At 36.8% G+C, this 20,067-nt stretch overlaps 1 protein-coding gene across 4 annotated transcripts in view; it reads left to right on the top strand.

Moving 5' to 3' along the window:
• The window catches only part of MARK1 (microtubule affinity regulating kinase 1), a 140,081-nt gene that overhangs the window by 37,286 nt on the left and 82,728 nt on the right, over positions 1-20,067 (top strand). The gene's annotated exons all lie outside the window — the stretch shown is intronic.

The following is a 20,067-nucleotide window of genomic DNA, read 5'->3' on the forward strand; positions in this document are numbered from 1 at the left end:
TGCCCTTTGGAGACATACAATTAATTATTTAATTATAGTGATAATTGTTAAGAAGGTAAAAACCAGATGTATATGCAAATTGTTTTCTCTATATGCTATCCAGTTAGGTCTTGGAATGGTACAAGGTAGGTAAGAGAAGATCTACTGAATTATAACTGAGGTGGCCTGAGAATTGCTATTTAATGTTGGGAAACAATTCTAGCTGACAGAAACATAGCATCCTATGTGTACCTTTCTTATAAAGTACCATATCATATGGAAACTGTTAGTTTTTCCTACTAACCTTTAATATTTTGGGCCATTTCTTATAATCATGTTTATTACTTCAGCAACTATAGGTTGTCAATTAGTGTTTGTTAAATTCAACTAGACAATGTGATGTTAAAGTGTAGGGACTTCATCTTATTCCTGAAGTAATACTGTCTTTTTTCTTCTTTAAGGGTGTTTATTCAAATACCAAAGAAGAAATATTCAATATAATTTCCTTTTTATTATCATTATTCTCATTTTCTTCTTTAGATTACATTTTCTCCTTTCTCTCCATTCTGTTTTTTCAGAGAAGAAACTTGCTTATATTGTAATTTAAAACACTACAAAACTACCTATTTTATGCAAAAGCATGTAAAATCCCAAATGTGTATAATTCTGCCTTTATATTTCAATAAGGTATTGTTTGCAGTAACTCTTTCATTAAGAATAGAACAGTAGATGTGAAAAATGAGCAGAACTTTAGGGGAAAATAACTATATCTTAATTATGTCCATCAAATATATTCCCATTTGTTTCTCACTGAGCATTTAAGCTATAATGTGAATGATCAGTTTTCTTAGCTGTGACCATCACTTAGAGCGTGGGAATGTCTTTCATCAGCTAACAACATATTTCAGATGGTGCCACAATATTGAGGTTCGTCTGGGAGACACCAGTATCCCTATGGTAATATCCAGAGAATACTACCTTGACTCTTGCTTTTGTAAAGTGGCCCATTATCTCGATTTGTTGAAGTTGTTGTCATTGTTTTGGAGGAACAGAAGGAAATGCTGAAATGTGAGTGTGTACTTGTATATGCACTGTTCTGTGAGGGTTGGCTACATGGCAAGCCCCTCGTCTTGGATCGCCTATGAGGAGCAGGGGTCACAGGAGTTGGAGCAACAAAGTGTAACTGGGAGTGGGGACGAAACGAAGGCCGCCCTAGCCCAAAAGCTCAGGCTAAAGACTCTATAGGAAGAAATTGGCCTTGTTGTAGTAGCCAGTGAGAGATATTGATGGGATTTTTCCTTGTCCATGTCTGTAAGAATTCTCATCAGATTTTTGATGTTTTTCTCTCACTTACTGTTTTTAGTTATTGGTAAGGCTGGACAGTCACAAGGGGCAGAGCCTGCCTTGCAGAACTTACCATGTAGATGAAAGCTGGTAACACTGTAAACACTTCAGCCCCAAGAGGAATCCTTTGGTATCTTCAGAGACTGTTAATGTTGGGATAAGAGGAAGGTTTGGGGAGGTAGCTCTAGTGAAAAGCATAGGCCTCATAGTAAGATGGATCTAGGTTTTTACCTCTGGAACTGACATTTACTTGCTATGTGACCACTGGCAATTTGTTTTGCTTTCCAAGCTTCTGATGTCTCATCTTTAAATTGGGTTATGTTATCAGTTTCTCAAGCTTACAATTAGGATTAAATAATATAGTGTCTAAAAAAGCATTCAACACAGAAAACATTGTCAGTGTTGAGTAAATGATGACTGATATTACTATTATTGAACTGGTAGTAACATTATTCCTGTTTTCAGGGATTACAAGTAGTTGCCAATGTATTCTGCTCATAGTAGAAGCTAGGACAAAATGGGAAAGAAGCGAACAGATGAAAGAACCACCATTTAAGACATAAATCTATGCTATTTAGTCTTGAATGATCTGTTAATGAAGAATAATACCAAGTCACACCATTTTACCATATATCTATCTGCTAGAATTTTCTAGTTTTGGATCTCCATCTGCAGACCAGAAAACATTTGTACTTGAAACTATTATTGGTCAAGCAGTTTACTGAGAGCAAACCATTGCTAGGGTGTTTTGGTTTGTTTATTTATTCTTTTTTTTTTTTTTTTTGAGATGGAGTCTGGCTCTGTCGCACAGGCTGGAGTGCAGTGGCCGGATCTCAGCTCACTGCAAGCTCCGCCTCCCGGGTTCACGCCATTCTCCTGCCTCAGCCTCCCGAGTAGCTGGGACTACAGGCACCCCCCACCATGCCCTGCTAGTTTTTTGTAGTTTTTAGTAGAGACGGGGTTTCACTGTTTTAGCCAGGATGGTCTCGATCTCCTGACCTAGTGATCCGCCTGTCTCGGCCTCCCAAAGTGCTGGGATTACAGGTTTGAGCCACCGCGCCCGGCCTATTTGTTCATTTCTTAAAGGAGGTGATGTGAGTAGATGTAAATACACTGTGCTTGCCAGGATCAGTAAATGTAATTTGTGTGGGCATGTAGTTCCCTAATGACAGCAGTATTAACTAAACAAATTATGAAATTGAAGACAAAAATGTCAATACATAGTAGATATGTAGTTAGCCTTTGGTGAACAAATTCAGGTATAATCTAATTTGCTTAGAAAGTAGTTAAGTAGCTTCTATCTACTTAGTAACTACTTAATAGCAGCCATCATTTACTCAACACCGACAACGTCTTCTGTGTTGAATGCTTTTTTAGACATTATTTAATCCTCATCGTAAGCTTGAGAAACTGGTAACATCTACTAAGCAACTACTTAGATAGAAACTAACTACTTAATAGTCTTTTGTTTAAGTATTTTTGTTGATAGGCAATATATTCAAATACATGAAAATTTTGAAAGTTCAAAAGGGCATGCCAGTGAAGTTTTCTTCCCCACCTAGTCCTTAGTATCTTGAGTTTGTTTTCGGATATATTTTATGTATATATGAGCAAATACAGATTTCTCCCTTACACAAATGGCAGCATATTATACTTTTTATTTTTTTGATTTTTTAAAAAATGTAATAGTATGTCTTAGAAATGATTGTATATCACTATATAAAGATTTTATTTCTAAGAATTGCTTAATACTCTACTGTATGGACATATTTAACCAAGTTTGCTACTGATGGCCATTAAGGTTGTTTCTGACCTTTTGTTTTTGCAAATATTTTATTGCAGTGAATGTCTGACCTGTACCTGTGTCATTTCACATTCACATGTGTGGGAATTTATTTGTAGGCTAAATTCTTAGAAGTGGAGTTACTGGCTCATGGAGTAAAGACTAAAGAAACTTCTGATAGGACAAAATTAGTACTTGTGTTTCACCTAAGAGGGATGGAAAAACACAGGAGAGCTACCAGTTATGTGGTAAGCCTTTTCACATTAAAAGCTATTCAGGCCTCTTCCGATTCCTGAAGAGATATCCGAAAGCTAGAATTGATACTCTGGACTTTCCCTTTATTTTAAAACAACTTGGATTAGGACTGTTTTTCTGATATCAGAAATATTGAAAGGCATTTGTTCCATTTTGAATTGTGACAAGGACAGTAATCACAGTAGGTTCTGGTGTTGAGGATGTGCCAAGCACTGTGTTAAATGTTCTCTTTTGTATAATTATAATTTAAAAATCCTTGACTTATAGGTAATAACAACATTTTATAGAATAGTAAACTGAATCTCAGAGAGGTAACTTCCCAAAGGTTACATTACTTAGTGGCATAGGCACTATTTGATACTAAGTCTGTCTAGCTTTAAAGCTTATCCTGTTAATTACCACATGGCCCCTGCTTTCTGTCCATTTGTATTTGCCTAGTATATTTTACTTTTAACTTTTTTACTTCAGTTATTTTAGATGTGTCTCTCCCCCCCCCCCCAACTTCAACTTCCCAGCATATAGTTGAAGTTAGGAATACCCCTCTCATGGTATAAAAAGTCTTTTTCTTTTGAATAGGTTAGTGCAACCTACTTAGGCTCAGTAATATAATAGGTGTTTTTGTTAAAATATTGTTAAATTATTGTATTTGAACCTTTTTAGTACTTCTTGATATTTGTACTTTCTCAGGCACTTGGGATATAAAAGTAAATGCAGTAAATATCTTTGTTCTTATGAGGGTGGGGAAAGGGAGAAAACACTAATAAACAATCAATCAGAAAGGCAAAGGAGATATGTGGTATGAAATAGGTCAAAGTAAACCTCACTGCAAAGATGAGATTTGAGCAAATACTTGAGGGACCTGAAGGAATTGAACAAACTGATTTCTGAGAGAAGCATGTTCCAGGCAGAGGGAACAGCTAGAGCAAACGGCCTCTTGTATGAGCATGCCAGACATTCCTGAAGAATGGCTATGAAACCACTCTGTTTGCTGTGTTAAGAATAGGCTGGGGACCGAATTCTACCTGAGGTACAAAGAGTAGCTGGTACCATTCCTTCTAAAACTATTCCAATCAATAGAAAAAGAGGGAATCCTCCCTAACTCATTTTATGAAGCCGGCATCATCCTGATACCAAAGCCTGGCAGAGACACAACAAAAAAAGAGAATTTTAGACCAATATCCCTGATGAACATAGATGTGAAAATCCTCAGTAAAATACTGGCAAACTGAATCCAGCAGCACATCAAAAAGCTTATCCACCACAATCAAGTGGGCTTCATCCGTGGGATGCAAGGCTGGTTCAACATATGCGAATCAATAAATGTAATCATCACATAAACAGAACCAGTGACAAAAACCTCATGATTATCTCAATAGATGCAGAAAAGGCCTTTGACAAAATTCAACAGCCCTTCCTGCTAAAAACTCTCAATAAACTAGGTATTGATGGAATGTATCTCAAAATAATAAGAGCTATTTATGACAGACCCACAGCCAATATCATACTGAATGGGCAAAAACTGGAAGCATTCCCTTTGAAAACTGGCACAAGACAGGGATGCCCTCTCTCACCACTCCTATTCAACATAGTGTTGGAAGTTCTGGCCAGGACAATCAGGCAAGGGAAAGAAATAAAGAATATTCAATTAGGAAAAGAGGAAGTCAAATTGTCCCTGTTTGCAGATGGCATGATGGTATATTTAGAAAACCCCATTGTCTCAGCCAAAAATCTCTTTGAGTTGATAAGCGACTTCAGCAAAGTCTCAGGATACAAAATCAATGTGCAAAAATCACAAGCATTCCTACACACCAATAACAGACAAATAGAGAACCAAATAATGAGAACTCCCATTCACAATTGCTTCAAAGAGAATAAAATACCTAGGAATCCAACTTACAAGGGATGTGAAGGACCTCTTCAAGGAGAGCTACAAACCACTGCTCAGTGAAATAAAAGAGGACACAAACAAATGGAAGAACATTCCATGCTCATGGATAAGAAGAATCAATATCGTGAAAATGGCCGTACTGCCCAAGGTAATTTATAGATTCAATGCCATCCCCATCAAACTATGAATGACTTTCTTCACAGAATTGGAAAAAACTACTTTAAAGTTCATGTGGAACCAAAACAGAGCCCACATTGCCAAGACAATCCTAAGCAAAAAGAACAAAGCTGGAGGCATCACGTTACCTGACTTCAAACTATACTGCAAGGCTACAGTAACCAAAACATCATGGTACTGGTACAAAAACAGAGATGTAAACCAATGGAACAGAACAGAGGCCTCAGAAATAACACCACACATGTACAACCATCTGATTTTTGACAGACCTGACAAAGACAAGCAATGGGGAAAGGATTCCCTATTTAATAAATGGTGCTGGGAAAACAGGCTAGCCATATGTAGAAAGGTGAAACTGGATCCCTTCCTTATACCTTATATAAAAATTAATTGAAGATGGGTTAAAGACTTAAATGTTAGACCTAAAACCATAAAAGCCCTAGAAGAAAACCTAGGCAATACCATTCAGGACATAGGCATGGGCAAGGACTTCATGACTAAAGCATCATAAGCAATGCAACACAAGCCAAAATAGACAAATGGGATCTAATTAAACTGAAGAGCTTCTGCACAGCAAAAGAAACTACCGTCAGAGTAAACAGGCAACCTACAGAATGGGAGAAAATTTTTGCACGCTACCCATTTGACAAAGGGCTAATATCCAGAATCTACAAATAACTTAAATTTATAAGAAAAAAACAAACAAACAATCCACCAAAAAGTAGGCCAAGGATATGAATCGAAGACACTTCTCAAAAGAAGACATTTATGCAGCCAACAAACACATGAAAAAATGCTCATCATCAGTGGTCATCAGAGAAATGCAAATAAAAACCACAGTGAGATACCATCTCACACCAATTAGAATGGCAATCATTAAAAAGTCAGGAAACAACAGATGCTGGAGAGGATGTGGAGAAATAGCGCTTTTGGTGAGAGTGTAAACTAGTTCAACCATTGTGGAAGATAGTGTGGCGATTCCTCAAGGATCTAGAACTAGAAATACCATTCGACCCAGCGATTCCATTACTGGGTATATACCCAAAGGATTATAAATCATGCTAGTATAAAGACACATGCATGCTTATATTTATTGTAGCACTATTCACAATAGCAGGGACTTGGGACTAACCCAAATGTCCATCAATGATAGACTGGATTAAGAAAATGTGGCACATATACACCATGGAGTACTATGCAGCCGTAAAAAGGGATGAGTTCCTGTCCTTTGCAGGGATGTGAATGCAGCTGAAAACCATCATTCTGAGCAAACTGTCACAAGGACAGAAAACCAAACACCGCGTGTTCTCACTCATAGGTAGGAATTGAACAATGAGAACACTTGGACACAAGGCGAGGAACATCACACCTCAGGACCTGTCGTGGGGTTGAGGGCAGGGGGAGGGATAGCATTAGGAGAAATACCTAATGTAAATGACGAGTTAATGGGTGCAGCAAACCAACATGGCACATGTATACCTATGTAACAAACCTGCACGTTGAGCGCATGTACCCTAGAACTTAAAGTATAATGAAAAAAAAAAAAGCGATAGACTGGAGAGAGGGAAATGGTAAGGGACAAGGTTAGAAAGAGGATAACCTGTTAGGAGGCTAATGCAATAATTCAGGTAACTCAGCCAAGGGTGGTAACGTAGAATTGGTGAGAGTGGCTGGATTCTGGATACATATTTTTAAGGTAAAATCAATAGGATTTCCTGACAGGTTGAGGGTGGGATGAGAGAGAGAGGGAGGGAGGGTTGGAAGCGTCTAAGTTAAAGATAACTGCAGTTTTTAGTCTGAGCACCTGGAAGGATAATATTGCCATCAGATGAGATAGAGAAGGCTGTGGTGGAGCAAGTTTTGCAGGGTGTGGGGGTGGAGATCAAGTTGGGACATGCTAAGGTTGAGATATTGACAGATAAACATACAAGTGGAGATATTAAAGTGGCAGCTGGATGTAACAGTCTGGAATTCAGGAGAGATGGCTGAAGGTAGAACTTTTGAAGTTGTCTGCATATACATGTTTTTTAAAACTATGAGACTGGATGGGATCATAGGATTACCAAGGGAGTTGGTGTAGCGTGGGCAGAGAAGACAGGAATACCAAGATCTGAATTCCTGGGGTTTTTCAGTATTAGGAAGTTGAGGAAAATGGAAATAAACAAGACTTGAGAAATTTGTATAATTTTAACAATATAATTACTTATTTGCATTGCCTTTATATGTATATATACAGATATAAAATATAGTCTTAATAATACCACTGTTGATAAGACTACTGAGTGATATTTAAGAGTTTTTTGCCCAAAAATATATGTGGTCAGGTGGGGAAACCACGACAACCAAGTAAAGAAGAGTATTAAAGGATAAAGAAGGGATTAGCTGTTTCAAAAGATGCTTGTAAGTCAAGAAGATATTTTTCCTCTATTCTAGTCTTTAGTTTTCATCTCCTTTCCCCCTTGTAATTTAATTTCTCTTGTTTGAGAGGTAGTCTACAATAGTGGTTAAGAACATGAATCCTGGAACCATACTCCCTCCATTTCAATCCCAGCTCTGCTATTTAATAGCTAGTAGAGTGACACTGGGAGCCCCTTTAGGCCAGCTTCTGTGTCTTTTTGACATAATTTCATTAATAATTGCCAGTGTTCTTCCTTCTGGCACATGATGTCCCAGGTTTATCTGGTAAATCTCCTGCCCCCAGACCTAGACTCAGCCATTTCTCTAAAGAGGGTGCCATTGTTACTGGGTTGTCTGTGTTTTGAGACCTCTTTCATCCACATTCAGGAAATAGACATTTTGTTAAAAAAGCGTTGAGTCATGAGTTCATGCTCATATTTCTACTTCAAATTTAATATTACAGGATTTTTACTTTGATTTTATCCTGAAAATTTTTATAATTTTAATATATAATTACTTACTTGGTTTGTCTTTATATGTATATATTCAGATAGAAAATATAGTTTTAATAATATTACTATTAATAAGACTACTGAATGATATTTAAATTTTTTTGCCTAAAAGTTTTTTTTATTAAGGCTATACAAAATATGGTTCAAAGGTCACTTAATTTGTTTATTTTGTTTGAAATACTCTAAGATTACTTTTTTCTTTAGTTTTGGTTTTATTTTTTGAATGTTGTAGAAGAGGTTTATCTAAAATGTTTTTTTCTTTCCTGTTTTCCGGAGTAATTCTTTTACCATAGTATTTTTTTTTTTTTTTAATCTGGTATTCCCTTTCTCTACCACACAATATCTATACATAGGTACCATGTTGGAATATTTTCCATGTAGTTCATTCTTTGAATGGGAAATTTTATCTAGATTTGCTGTTTGCTCAAGAATAATATAGGTGGATTATCCTTGATTTACCTCCCATTAAATGTAAATAGAACTTGAGCTGACAGCTGAGCATGTGTTAATAGATTCATATTCTCTTTTCATTTCTTCAGTAGTTTTAAGGAAATGATGAGGTAAGAGGAGAGAGATTGTGGTGGTGATTGGGGTTGCCTCAGATAACCTTGGCTAAGGTTTAATTCCTTAGAACAGTTTCACTAAATTTTAAGGGTCTTGAAGTCACATCTAGTCCATTAGAGAATGCTTCTTGAATTTTGACCTTTATTTCCAGAATGAGCAGATTTGCTATCCTTTTTACTAGTTAGGAAATTGAGTTGGAGAAAGGTAGGATGATCTTGCAATATAGTACTTCTTTCAGGGGCTGAGTAGCTTGTTCACCGTGTTTCTCCTGTGGTCTTCTACGCACCCTATCATCATCCCTCCTAATTAGGAGTTATTAGTAAGGGTCTCTGAAACTGTTCACTTACCACTTTTTACCTAACTTGAAGTTTGACGAATGGGGTTGTGGTTGCATTCTTATTATACTATAGGTTGTTTCTTTCCAACCTTATTTTTTTTCCAGTGAGTTCTCAAGAAGGTTATATAAATGTACTGTCATTCTACCATTTGCTGTCAAAGCTGTATTTCAAGTTTAAATTTTTAAAAACATATGTACAGCTAGGTTTATAGCAATAAATGGCTGAGTTTGAATACCAATAATGTGAATAGCTATTGAGTTGAATTTGGGTACATTATTCAATCTAACACAATGTATGGTACATAGTGGACATTTAATAAATGGTGGGTCCCTCTTCCCTTTGCCCAGCCTCTTCGGCAAAATTTTTTTTTTTAAATCACTTGTTGAAACCCCGTCTCTACTAAAAATACCAAAAAAATTAGGTGGGCGTAGTGGCACGTGCCTTAAGTCCCAGCTACTCAGGAGGCCGAGGCAGGAGAATCGCTTGAACCCAGGAGGCCGAGGTTGCAGTGAGCCGAGATCACGCCACTGCACTCCAGGCTGGCGACAGAGCGAGACTCTGTCTCAAAAAAAAAAAAAAAAAAAAAAAAAAAAATCACTTGTTCCGTCATATTGAATAGTTAATATATGTGCATTTAGAACAATATTCCAAATACTTAAAAATATACGTTAGAAAAAGAAAATGTTCCCTCTACTCCTGTTTCCCAGTCCCGTAGCTCCCTTTTCTAGAGGTAACTGCTTTCTCTTCTGTGTCTTGTGTAACCTTCTGGAGATAGTCTGTGCTTATTGAAGCATGTGCATGGAGGCATATGTACACACACACACATTTACAAAGAACATACCATACATACATAACCAGCTCCCTATTGATGGATGTTTGTGCTTGCTTCTGTTTTTCCTGTTACAAACAGTGCTACAGTAAATATTGTATGTGTTCATCTTTACACTCATTTGTGACTATGTCTGTAAAACAAATCACTAGAAGTAAAATTTCTAGCCCAAGGATTGTGGGATGTATTTGATAGTTGTCTCCCAACTCCTCCTATACATAGAATTTGTGTCAATTTTCACTGTAACCAATGATACATCAGTATGCCTAGTTCTATATCATCACCAACAAATGCTGTCAAACTCTAATCATTGTAATCTGATAGATGAAAAACAGATTTTATTGTAACTTTAATTTATATTTCACTTCTGATTGACTTCATATGTTTGAAAGTCACATATATGTCCTTTTCTGTAAAATATCTGTATACCTCCTGTGCACATTCATATTTGCCCATTTAAAAAATTAACTTATGGAAAGTTTAGTATTTTAAAATTAACCATTTGCCTGCCATATGTTACAAATATTTTTTCTCAATTTATTATCTGCCTCTTTGCTTTGATATAAGGAGAGTTTTTTGAAAAATCAACTACTGTCTTTTAAATTTGTGATGTCACATTTATTAAACTTTTTTAGTGACTTTTATGTTATACTTAGAGAGGCATTTCCCATGCTGAGACTAAAAAACATTTGCTGAACTGTTGATTCTTTCTTCTAGTACTTTTGTGGTTTCTTCATCTTTGTGTTTTTTTCTGTTTGTTTTTACATTTATATTCTTAATCGATTGTGAATTTATTTTGGAGTGAAGAGTGATACCTCACTCCTAGATATTCAGCTTTGTTTTTTCTAGCTGTTCCAATACGATTTGTTGAATAATTTATTACTTCTTCATTGATATGAAGTGCTAAATTTCACACTGACATATCACATATTCTCCTTTGCATTTAGGTCTATTCCTTAGATAAAGGTTTTGTAAAAAGTTTTTTTCACCTGGAACTTCTGTAGGATTTCTTCTGTCTTTTATTATTTTGTCATTCAGGGGTCACAATTTGTGATGTTTTTATAGATATAAGTAAATCATGTTTCTAAAAGGTTCAACCTTCTGGAATAAGTCCAGGAGTAACTGGAAGAATGTTCCTTTGTACCTGTTCTGTATCTAATGGAATTGTTTACATGTGAAGTTGAAATAAAAATTAGTAGCTGTAAAGATTCAGAAAGTATATCACCTACACACCTATCTGAAAAAAATTTTACAAACTAGAAAAAGTGAATCTAAGAGAAGTGCAAGGATGTAAAAAGCAATAGTGAACAATATATCATTTCATAAAAATTAATTAAAAATTTTGAAACAGTGCAGTGCTAGAAATAACAATAGAAAGACCAAATGTGACACTGAACCTGGCTTAGATGAAGAAGGAGTAGAAACTCCAATATGATGTGTGGCATTTCCTGGGAAGTGATGTCTAAGCTGAATATGAAAAGATGAATGAAGAGTTAACCCAGTGATTTTTCTCAAAATGTAGTGATTATTAAGGATGTTTCCTGTCTCTTACAACTTTTTGAACCTCCAAAAGATACTTTATTGATTTACTTGGATCTTCTAGGTTTCTATTTATGCCAGCTGCAGAAAGATAATACAAATAAATATTTTCCATATATATATATATATATATGTTCTTAAGAAGCATTGCTGATATATCTAGTACTGCTACTTTGTTGAATGAAGGTGTTTGATGGGATACTCTTGTTTCTGTTTTTATGGTTTATCTCACTTAGTACAACTCTTATGTTTTTCAAGTCGAAGCAGTAAATTGTAATATTTTTCTTGTATAGAGTTAACTTGGCCTTCTGATCATACACCTACTTAATTGAAGTGATAATTGTTTAATATATTACTGGTGATAACAGCTAATATTTCATTTAGGTTCCTTGGATCTCTATTAATAAACTATATTGGCTACTTTTCTTCATTATTATCGTACTATTTAGGTTTTAAAACCGAACCCATTTCTGGTACCTAAAAACAAACCAGGTAAAAGGGTACTTGTAATATGAATATTTGGAAGATTGCGCACTTGCTCAATAAGGGCAGGCAGGAACATATTGTACAACTTCTCCCTTTGGATTTATGCTGTGCATAGCGTGGTAGCTGTCGGAAGGTTTTAGTGGCAATTTATTTCAATAACTTTTTCTTTTTCCATTGTTAGACCTTGTATTTTTGTGTTTTATGTTTTTGGAAATAGGTATGTGACTGTCTTATCAAATTTATTGATATCTCATTGAAATAAGCTCTGATAATATCAAATAAAATTGATTTTTTTGTTTGTAATTAAGTTGCATTTTGTTGAGGACTTTTAGTTTTGTTGATTTTAAAGAATGAGATAAAATAGTTATTGGCCAGTTTGCAGAAGGATTTAAGTTGAGTACCTAACAATAGAACATAACATATTTAGTGGGTTCATTCATGTACTAGTCACTATATTGAATGATAATGAATGTAAAAGACGTAGTGCTTGACAATTTAAAAGCTCAAAGTTTCATAGAACATGGCTTAAAAAAATAAGGTAGTTTCATTGTAAGGTTGTAAGTATTATGTAAAAGAATGTTTCAAGTGCAGTAGGAACATAGAGGAGGAGAATCACAGGTCTTCTATGTTTCATAAGCATTCTTTTCCAGCTGTTAAAATGTTTTTGTCACTGACAACATCCACTATTGTACTATTTAATATGAAAAGTCACCTTGAAATGTCAAAATAGGGGAAAGAGGGAGACATTATTGTATAATAATATAATAAAGGAAGTGTACCAGGTCAGAGAAATATTTCCGACAACTAAACTCAGGCAGATTCGTTGCTTGGATCCTTATGAAGTAGGTATTAATTATTATTAATGTATCTTCAGCCATGTTCCTATAGAGATGTAACTGTTCTTTTTTATTTTCATTTTTTATTTCTTTAGAGACAGGGTTTCACTATGTTGCCCAGGCTGGAATGCAGTGACTGTTCACAGGTGCGGTCCCACTATTGATCAGCATGGGTGTTTTTACCTGCTCTGTTTCTGACCAGGGCTGGTTCATCCCTCCTTAGGCAACCTGGTGGTCCCCCACTCCCAGGAGGTCACCATATTGTTGCTGAACTTAGTGCAAACACCAGGTCAACATAGCATACTACAGCCCAGAACTCTTGGGCTCAAACGATCCTCTCACCTGCCTCCTGAGTAGCTGGGACCACAGGCAAACACCACTGCAGCCGGCAAAGTAGCTGTTCTTTAAGTTATCCTTTGATGAAAAGACAACGTTGTCACTCTAAAGAGAACTAAAATATCTATGAGAAGAGCTTAAGAGATCTAGAGAAGGGTTCTTGACTTAGAACTTAAGAACCATGTGCTTTAAGAAATCTGTAACCTTCCATAACTTGATAGTGTTGTTCAGGTTTTGTGTGTCCTTACTGTTTTTTCTTTTCTTTTCTTTTCTTTTCTTTTCTTTTCTTTTCTTTTCTTTTCTTTTCTTTTCTTTTCTGTTCTGTTTTTTTCTTTTTTTGAGACAGAATTTCGGTCTTTTTGCCCAGACTGGAGTACAATGGCGCAATCTCTGCTCACGGCAACCTCTGCCTCCCAGGTTTAAGCGATTCCTCTGCCTCAACCTCCCAAGTAGCTGGGATTACAGGCATGTGCCACCACACCCAGCTAATTTTTTTGTATTTTTAGTAGAGACGGGGTTTCTCCATGTTGGTCAGGCTGGTCTCGAGCTCCCAACCTCAGGTGATCTGCCCGCCTTGGCCTCCTGAAGTGCTGGGATTACAGGTGTGAGCCACCGTGCCCGGCAGTTGTTTTTTCATGTATAATTGTTCTTTCAGCTATTGAGAGAGTAATGCTGAAATCTCTGACTGTAGTTTTGTTTTCACATATTCTTCTGCTTATAAGTTCCACTTACAGTATTATGCTTTGCTTTGAAGAGTCATATGTCTTTTAAATAAATGAAGAGATGGAAAAATGTATACTGTTTTGTATTTACCCACATATATTTCCAGAGCTCTTTATTCATTTGTATAGATTCATTTTACCCTCTATGGTTACTTTCATTTCTTTAGCATTTTTTATAGTGTATGTCTGTTGGCAACAAATTCTTTCAGTTTTTGTTAATCTAAAAATGTCTTTTTTGCCTTTTTTGAGGAATGTTTTCACTGGGTAATAAATTTTGGCTTGCATTTGATTTTTCTGTAGCACTTTAAAAATGTTGTCATCTGACTTCCATTGTTGATTAATGAGAAGTGAGTTGCCATTTGTATCGTTATCCTTATATGTGAACGTGTCATTTTTCCCTGACTCCTTCTAAGGTTTTTGTTTTCCTCTAAGCATGGTTTCAGCAATTTGACAGTGATCTTCTTCACTGGCTTGTTTTTTTTTTTTTTTCCTTGGTATTTTTCCTTCTTAGAATTTACAGTTTGGAGGAATTATATGGCCATTATTACTTCAAGTTCTTTTTTTCCACCCTATTTTCTTTTATTCCTTCTCTGGGCCCCATTTATACATGTGACAGTTTATGTGACATTGACCCACCACAGATCATAGAGACTTTATTTATTTATTTATTTGAGACGGAGTCTCACTCTGTCACCCATGCTGGAGTGCAGTGGCACGATCAGGGCTCACAGCAAACTCCGCCTCCCAGGTTCACACCATTCTTCTGCCTCAGCCTTCAGAGTACCTGGGACTACAGGCACCCGCCACCATGCCCAGCTAATTTTTTGTATTTTTAGTAGAGGTGGAGTTTCGCCATGTTAGCCAGTATGGTCTCAATCTCCTGACCTCATAATCCACCTGCCTTGGCCTCCCAAAGTGCTGGGATTACAGGCATGAGCCACTGTGCCCAGCCGAGGCTTTAGTTTTATTCAGTCTTCCTGTGTCTCAGTTGTTAAGATTGGCTAAATTTTATTAATCTGTCTTCAAGTTCATTGACCCTTTTTTCTTTGCAGTCTACTGTAATTCTATCCAATGAATTTTTCTTTTTAAATTTTGTAGTATTTAGTTCTAGAATTGCCATTTGTCTCTTTATGATCATTTTAATTTTTTAGCTAACATTTTCCATATACTTGTTCTTTGTGACCATATTTTCCTTTACTTTAAAAAATACATTTATAATATCTGCTTTAAAGTTCTAGCCTGCCGATTCCAACTTCTGGATCATCTTGGGGTCTGTTTCTGTTAACTATTGTTTCTCTTGACGATGAATCATATTTGTCTGTTCCTTTATGTGTCTAGTAAGTTTTACTTACATAATGAACATTTTCATTGATACTCTACAGAGACTCTGAATTTAATTATCTTCTGAAGTGTTGATTTTTGCTTTAGCAGACAGTTAATTTGGCTTGACTCAAACTTCAAATTCAGCCTCCTTTTGGTGAACAGGCCAAATACCTACTTTATTAACTTACATTTCTAACTGCCTTGTTCTAATGTGTTCCTTAGAAGTTCTCTTGCTTATACATAGTTTGGGACTTAGCAAAGCACCTGCAATTAATATACAAATTTCATTTTTCTTCTCCATGACTTCATTTTTCCCAAGGTTTTCTCTCTCACTTTCCAGTCATATTATGAGCTCCCAAGCCTATCCTCAGGCTCCTTTTTAGCCAATAAAACTGTTGCTGTCTGCTTGTGTTTAAGTCATATGGAGCAAGGTGGGCCAGAGTTTGCCCCCAGCTCAAAACTGTAACAACCCACATTTTACATTGTGAAATTTTTCTTCATTCAATGATCAACTTCCCTTAAGACTTTGCTTCCTTTTTTGTGGCTCTTCAGAGCCTTCAAACAGTTGTTTTTAATATTTTGTCTACAGATTATATTTTTGTCTGCTGATAGGTTTAGTTAGATACAAACTGTTCTTCGTTGGAAGCAGAACTTTCCTACTCCTTTTATAAAATGACTTTGAGAAATGAAAGTGTGGTTATTGTTTCTAAATTGCAGTGATCTGTATTGGTGCTAATATCACTTGGCCAAAGGGTGGTTGTGGTATGCATATTAGCATATTCCAAAGTCCTGAGAGCAGAGCTGTGACAGGCTTCAAGTCTAATATGTGATCTGACTTTTTAGGAGCATTTGAATATTCAGTCACCAAGCAGATTTAGTGGCTGTCATAAAACATTGCAATTTTTTAAATATGTATTTCCAAGGACGTATAGCCAGTGAGTAGAAGAACTTCATTTCAGTCAGTATTAAAGGCAGGGAAAAATCTCTTATTACTCAGGAATTTGAGTCTGGTGCTCCACAGGATACAGCACTGAAGAGCTAATGAAATCATTATCTCTGATTACTTTGACTGCACTGCACACTCAGGGCAAGCTTTAGGGTCACATTACCACTGCTGCAGAAAGAATGAAGGAATTCACAGTCTACTGGATTAAGTGGAAAACTTGAAGAAAGAATGACAGGATTGGAACTTGTGTTTTCAGATAATGGTAGAAATTAAAATTCATAGACATGCTGTAATTGAACTAACATGATTTCTTCTGTCTAACAGCCTTAGGGTTGAGGTAGTTGTAAATTAAATTCACTGTTTAATCTAGCATGAGCTGAATTGACATTCTTGCCACATTTTCTATTTGAGAATTAAGCTGTTGATCAGGAAAGTGAGATCAGCTATCCCAAACTGTACTTCAAAGAGTCCTTCCAAGGAAAGGTTGTCTCCTAAGTGATGCTGTAGCAATTCTAAGGAAAGATGTAATTTTTTGAAAATAATTTGTTTTGGTGAGTATCATATAATCAGAATACATAATATATTCAGAATGTATAATATAATATAAAATATATGCTGTATATCCTGATTTTTTATTTAAGACAGAAGCATGTTTAATGTTGAGAGCTAGGAGATCTTTAAAAAAAATCATTGAGAAACAATTTTTAAACCTGTATCCCAGAATGTGACATGTTACACCAAGGGTTGGCCAGCTGCAGCCTATAGACCCATGGGTATATTATTTCTCCAGAATCGTTTGCCAATCTCTATGTTACACCATATTTGGTGATGGTGATGCAAAATAATCAAGGATTCTGCTCCCATGCAGCTTACAATCAAGGGTTTCTCCTTAGGGAATTGGCTGTATATAGCTCCTCTTTTTTTTTTTTTTCCCTTCCTCCCTCTTCCCCCTCCTTCCCCCTCCTTCCCCCTCCTTCCCCCTCCTTCCCCCCCTCCCTCCTCCCTCCTCCCTCCTCCCTCCATTCCTTCCTTCCTTCCCTCCCTCCCTCCTTCTTTCCTTCCTCTTTCTCTCCTTCCCTCCTTCCCTCCTCCTCCTCGCTTTCCTTCCTTCCTTCTTTCCTTCCTTCTTCTTTCCTTCCTTCCTCCCTCCCTCCCTCGTCCTTTCTTTCTAGACTCTGCTAAAATGTAAACGTGTCTGATAAGAATCTTTTAATTGTTCATAAGTTTTTGCCTTTTCTCTTATGTTTACTTTTTAATTTTAAAATAATGATAGCATTGTGTATCTACTGAGATTGCTGTGTAACAAATCATCCCAACCTAAGTGGCTTAAACCAAGAACCATTTATGATTTCTCATGAGTCAGAGTCAGCTGGGGAGCAGTTGATTAAATCTTGGCTTAACTGGGAGTGTCTCTGCTCCATGTATTTCTCATCGTCCTTCTGCTGTCAGCCTGGATAAGTCCTTCTTATGGTGATGGCAGAGAGCAAGTTGAGACACAACAAGACCTCTTGAAGTCTAGCTTGGGACTTGCCTACCATCATTTCTAACTGATTTTATTGGCCAAAAAAAAAAAAAAATCATGTGACTGAACCCAAAGAATGGGAAAGTATGTCCCCCCTCAGTGGGAGGGTCCTGGAAAAGTTACATGGCAAAGGGTGTGAAAATTTGGGGTTAATAATACAGTCCATCAAAATGTAGTATAGTATCAATATATAGCCTACAACCAGCATTAGGAACTGAGTTACATCTCAAGTATTTTAATGCATATTGCTTTTATATGCATCAAAGATCTGGACAGCATGGACTCATTCCTCAGAAGTCATTCTGTAAGGGTACCAGGGGTATGAGGATCCTAAATCCCTTCAATTTAGTTAGTATGTATCAAATGCCTTGTCTGTGCCTAACACTATATTAAGTTGTGGGGCTTTAGGAGCTTTAAGTCAGCAGTAAACACAGACCATGGACAAGTACTTAGAAGATGGTGTGAGAGTTCTAATAGTTGAAGTATATATTGGGTATATAGGTAGCAACAGAAAGAGGAATAATTATCTCTGTGAAAAGACATACAAAGCTGTGTGGAGGAGATACTCGTATTAAATCTTGAAAGATGAATGGCCAGATGCGGTGGCTAATGCCTATGTCTCAGCACTTTGGGAGGCTGAGGTGGGAGGATTGCTTGAGTCCAGGAGTTTGAGAACAGCCTGGCCAACATGATGAGACTCCATCTCTACAAAAAAAAAAAAAAAAAAAAAAAAAAATTTTTAAAGTAGCCAGGGGCAGCGGTGCACATTTGTAGTCCCAGCTACTCAAGAGGCTGAAGCGGGAGGATCGCTTGAAGCTGCAGTGAGCGGTGATCATGCCACTGCACTCCAGCCTGGGTGACAGAGCAAGACCCTGTCGCAGAAAAAAAAAAAAAAAAGATACATCTTGAAGGCTGGAGAAATCAGCATTCCCTGCAGAACAAGTTCAGGTAGAGAAGTACTAGTTGTAGGAAATATAATGGCAGTCTGTTAACTCTTAGAAATTAAGTACTATAATTAAAATCTCTTGTTTCTACCCAGATAATAGAAAAGTCTCCAAGAGCCAGTGAGTAACTTTATATTTTACTCCTCCTTACATTATTTTCATTGCAGTTCTCAAATGTTGGCATGCATCAGAATCGCCTGGAGAACTTGTTGAAACACGGAGTGCTGGACCCTCCCCCCAGAGTTTCATAGTCAGTAGGTCTGGAATAAGACCAGAGAATTTGTATTTTGAACAAGTTCTCAGATGATTCTGATGGTGCTGGTCCAGGGATAACACTGTGAAAACTATTGCTTTATTGAATCCTTCCTGTGTATCTGGTAACCTGTAATGTGCTGAGCGTGTAAAGATGAAAAGAAAACATCTCTGCCCTAAAATTGTTTATAATAGGGTGGTGGGAGACAGGCAAGTAAATGTATAATGATAGCACAATGGAAAGCATGCTGTGATACGTGGAAGTACAGGTTGTGGTGAGAATACGCCAAAGTGCATCTAATACAGAATGAGGCCAAAAGCTGCAGAGGTGTGTAAGACCCAGCAAAAACCCTTAGTCCTGAGCTGAGTTTTAAAACATTATCATAAAACAAAAAGTAGTTACAAATAGAAAAATGACTTTGAATCATGCTTTGCATGAGATTGGTGAATTGATTCCTCTTTAATGTTGCCTTTAAGATCAAAATTCTTTAGGAAGCTGTTGCTCGTATAGGTGGGGCAACATAACTGCATTATTTTGCAAACAAAAGCTATCCTTTCCTTTGTTATTTTGTTTTACTCTTCTTCAGCAATTTTTTAAGATGCCAGAGAAGGATGTTGTGTTTATCATGTGTGATTCAACATTTTCACAAAAACTGCTAGAAACTTTATGTATGTCAAAATACAGACAAAACTAGACAAGAACAGGAACAATCACAGCTAGTGAAACAGAGCTGGTTAGGCAGCTTGACCTGGGAATTTAGGTGCTGAGTCCATAGGTGAACAGGATCAGCTATCCATTGCAGTTGTAGGTTACTGTGAGGCCATGAGACAAAGTGACATCTTTGCCTCCACAACAGCACTGATGCAATGGATAGGTTATGGACCTGGGCAGGACTATAGATAGCTTTCACTTGGACACAATAAACTGGGTGAGGGGGTTGGGCAGGAATGAATTATAGGTATACTTGAGGCAGGCTGCTCATTGGTCAGTTCTTTGAGTTATATGCCCCCAAAATGGAAGCAAGAACATGACAAATAGCTGGGCTAGTTTTGAGAAAGAGATTTACACCCATGAGGTTGTCTTGGCAATAAAGA

Source organism: Piliocolobus tephrosceles, chromosome 1, assembly GCF_002776525.5.
Source record: "Piliocolobus tephrosceles isolate RC106 chromosome 1, ASM277652v3, whole genome shotgun sequence".
Lineage (NCBI taxonomy): Eukaryota > Metazoa > Chordata > Mammalia > Primates > Cercopithecidae > Piliocolobus > Piliocolobus tephrosceles.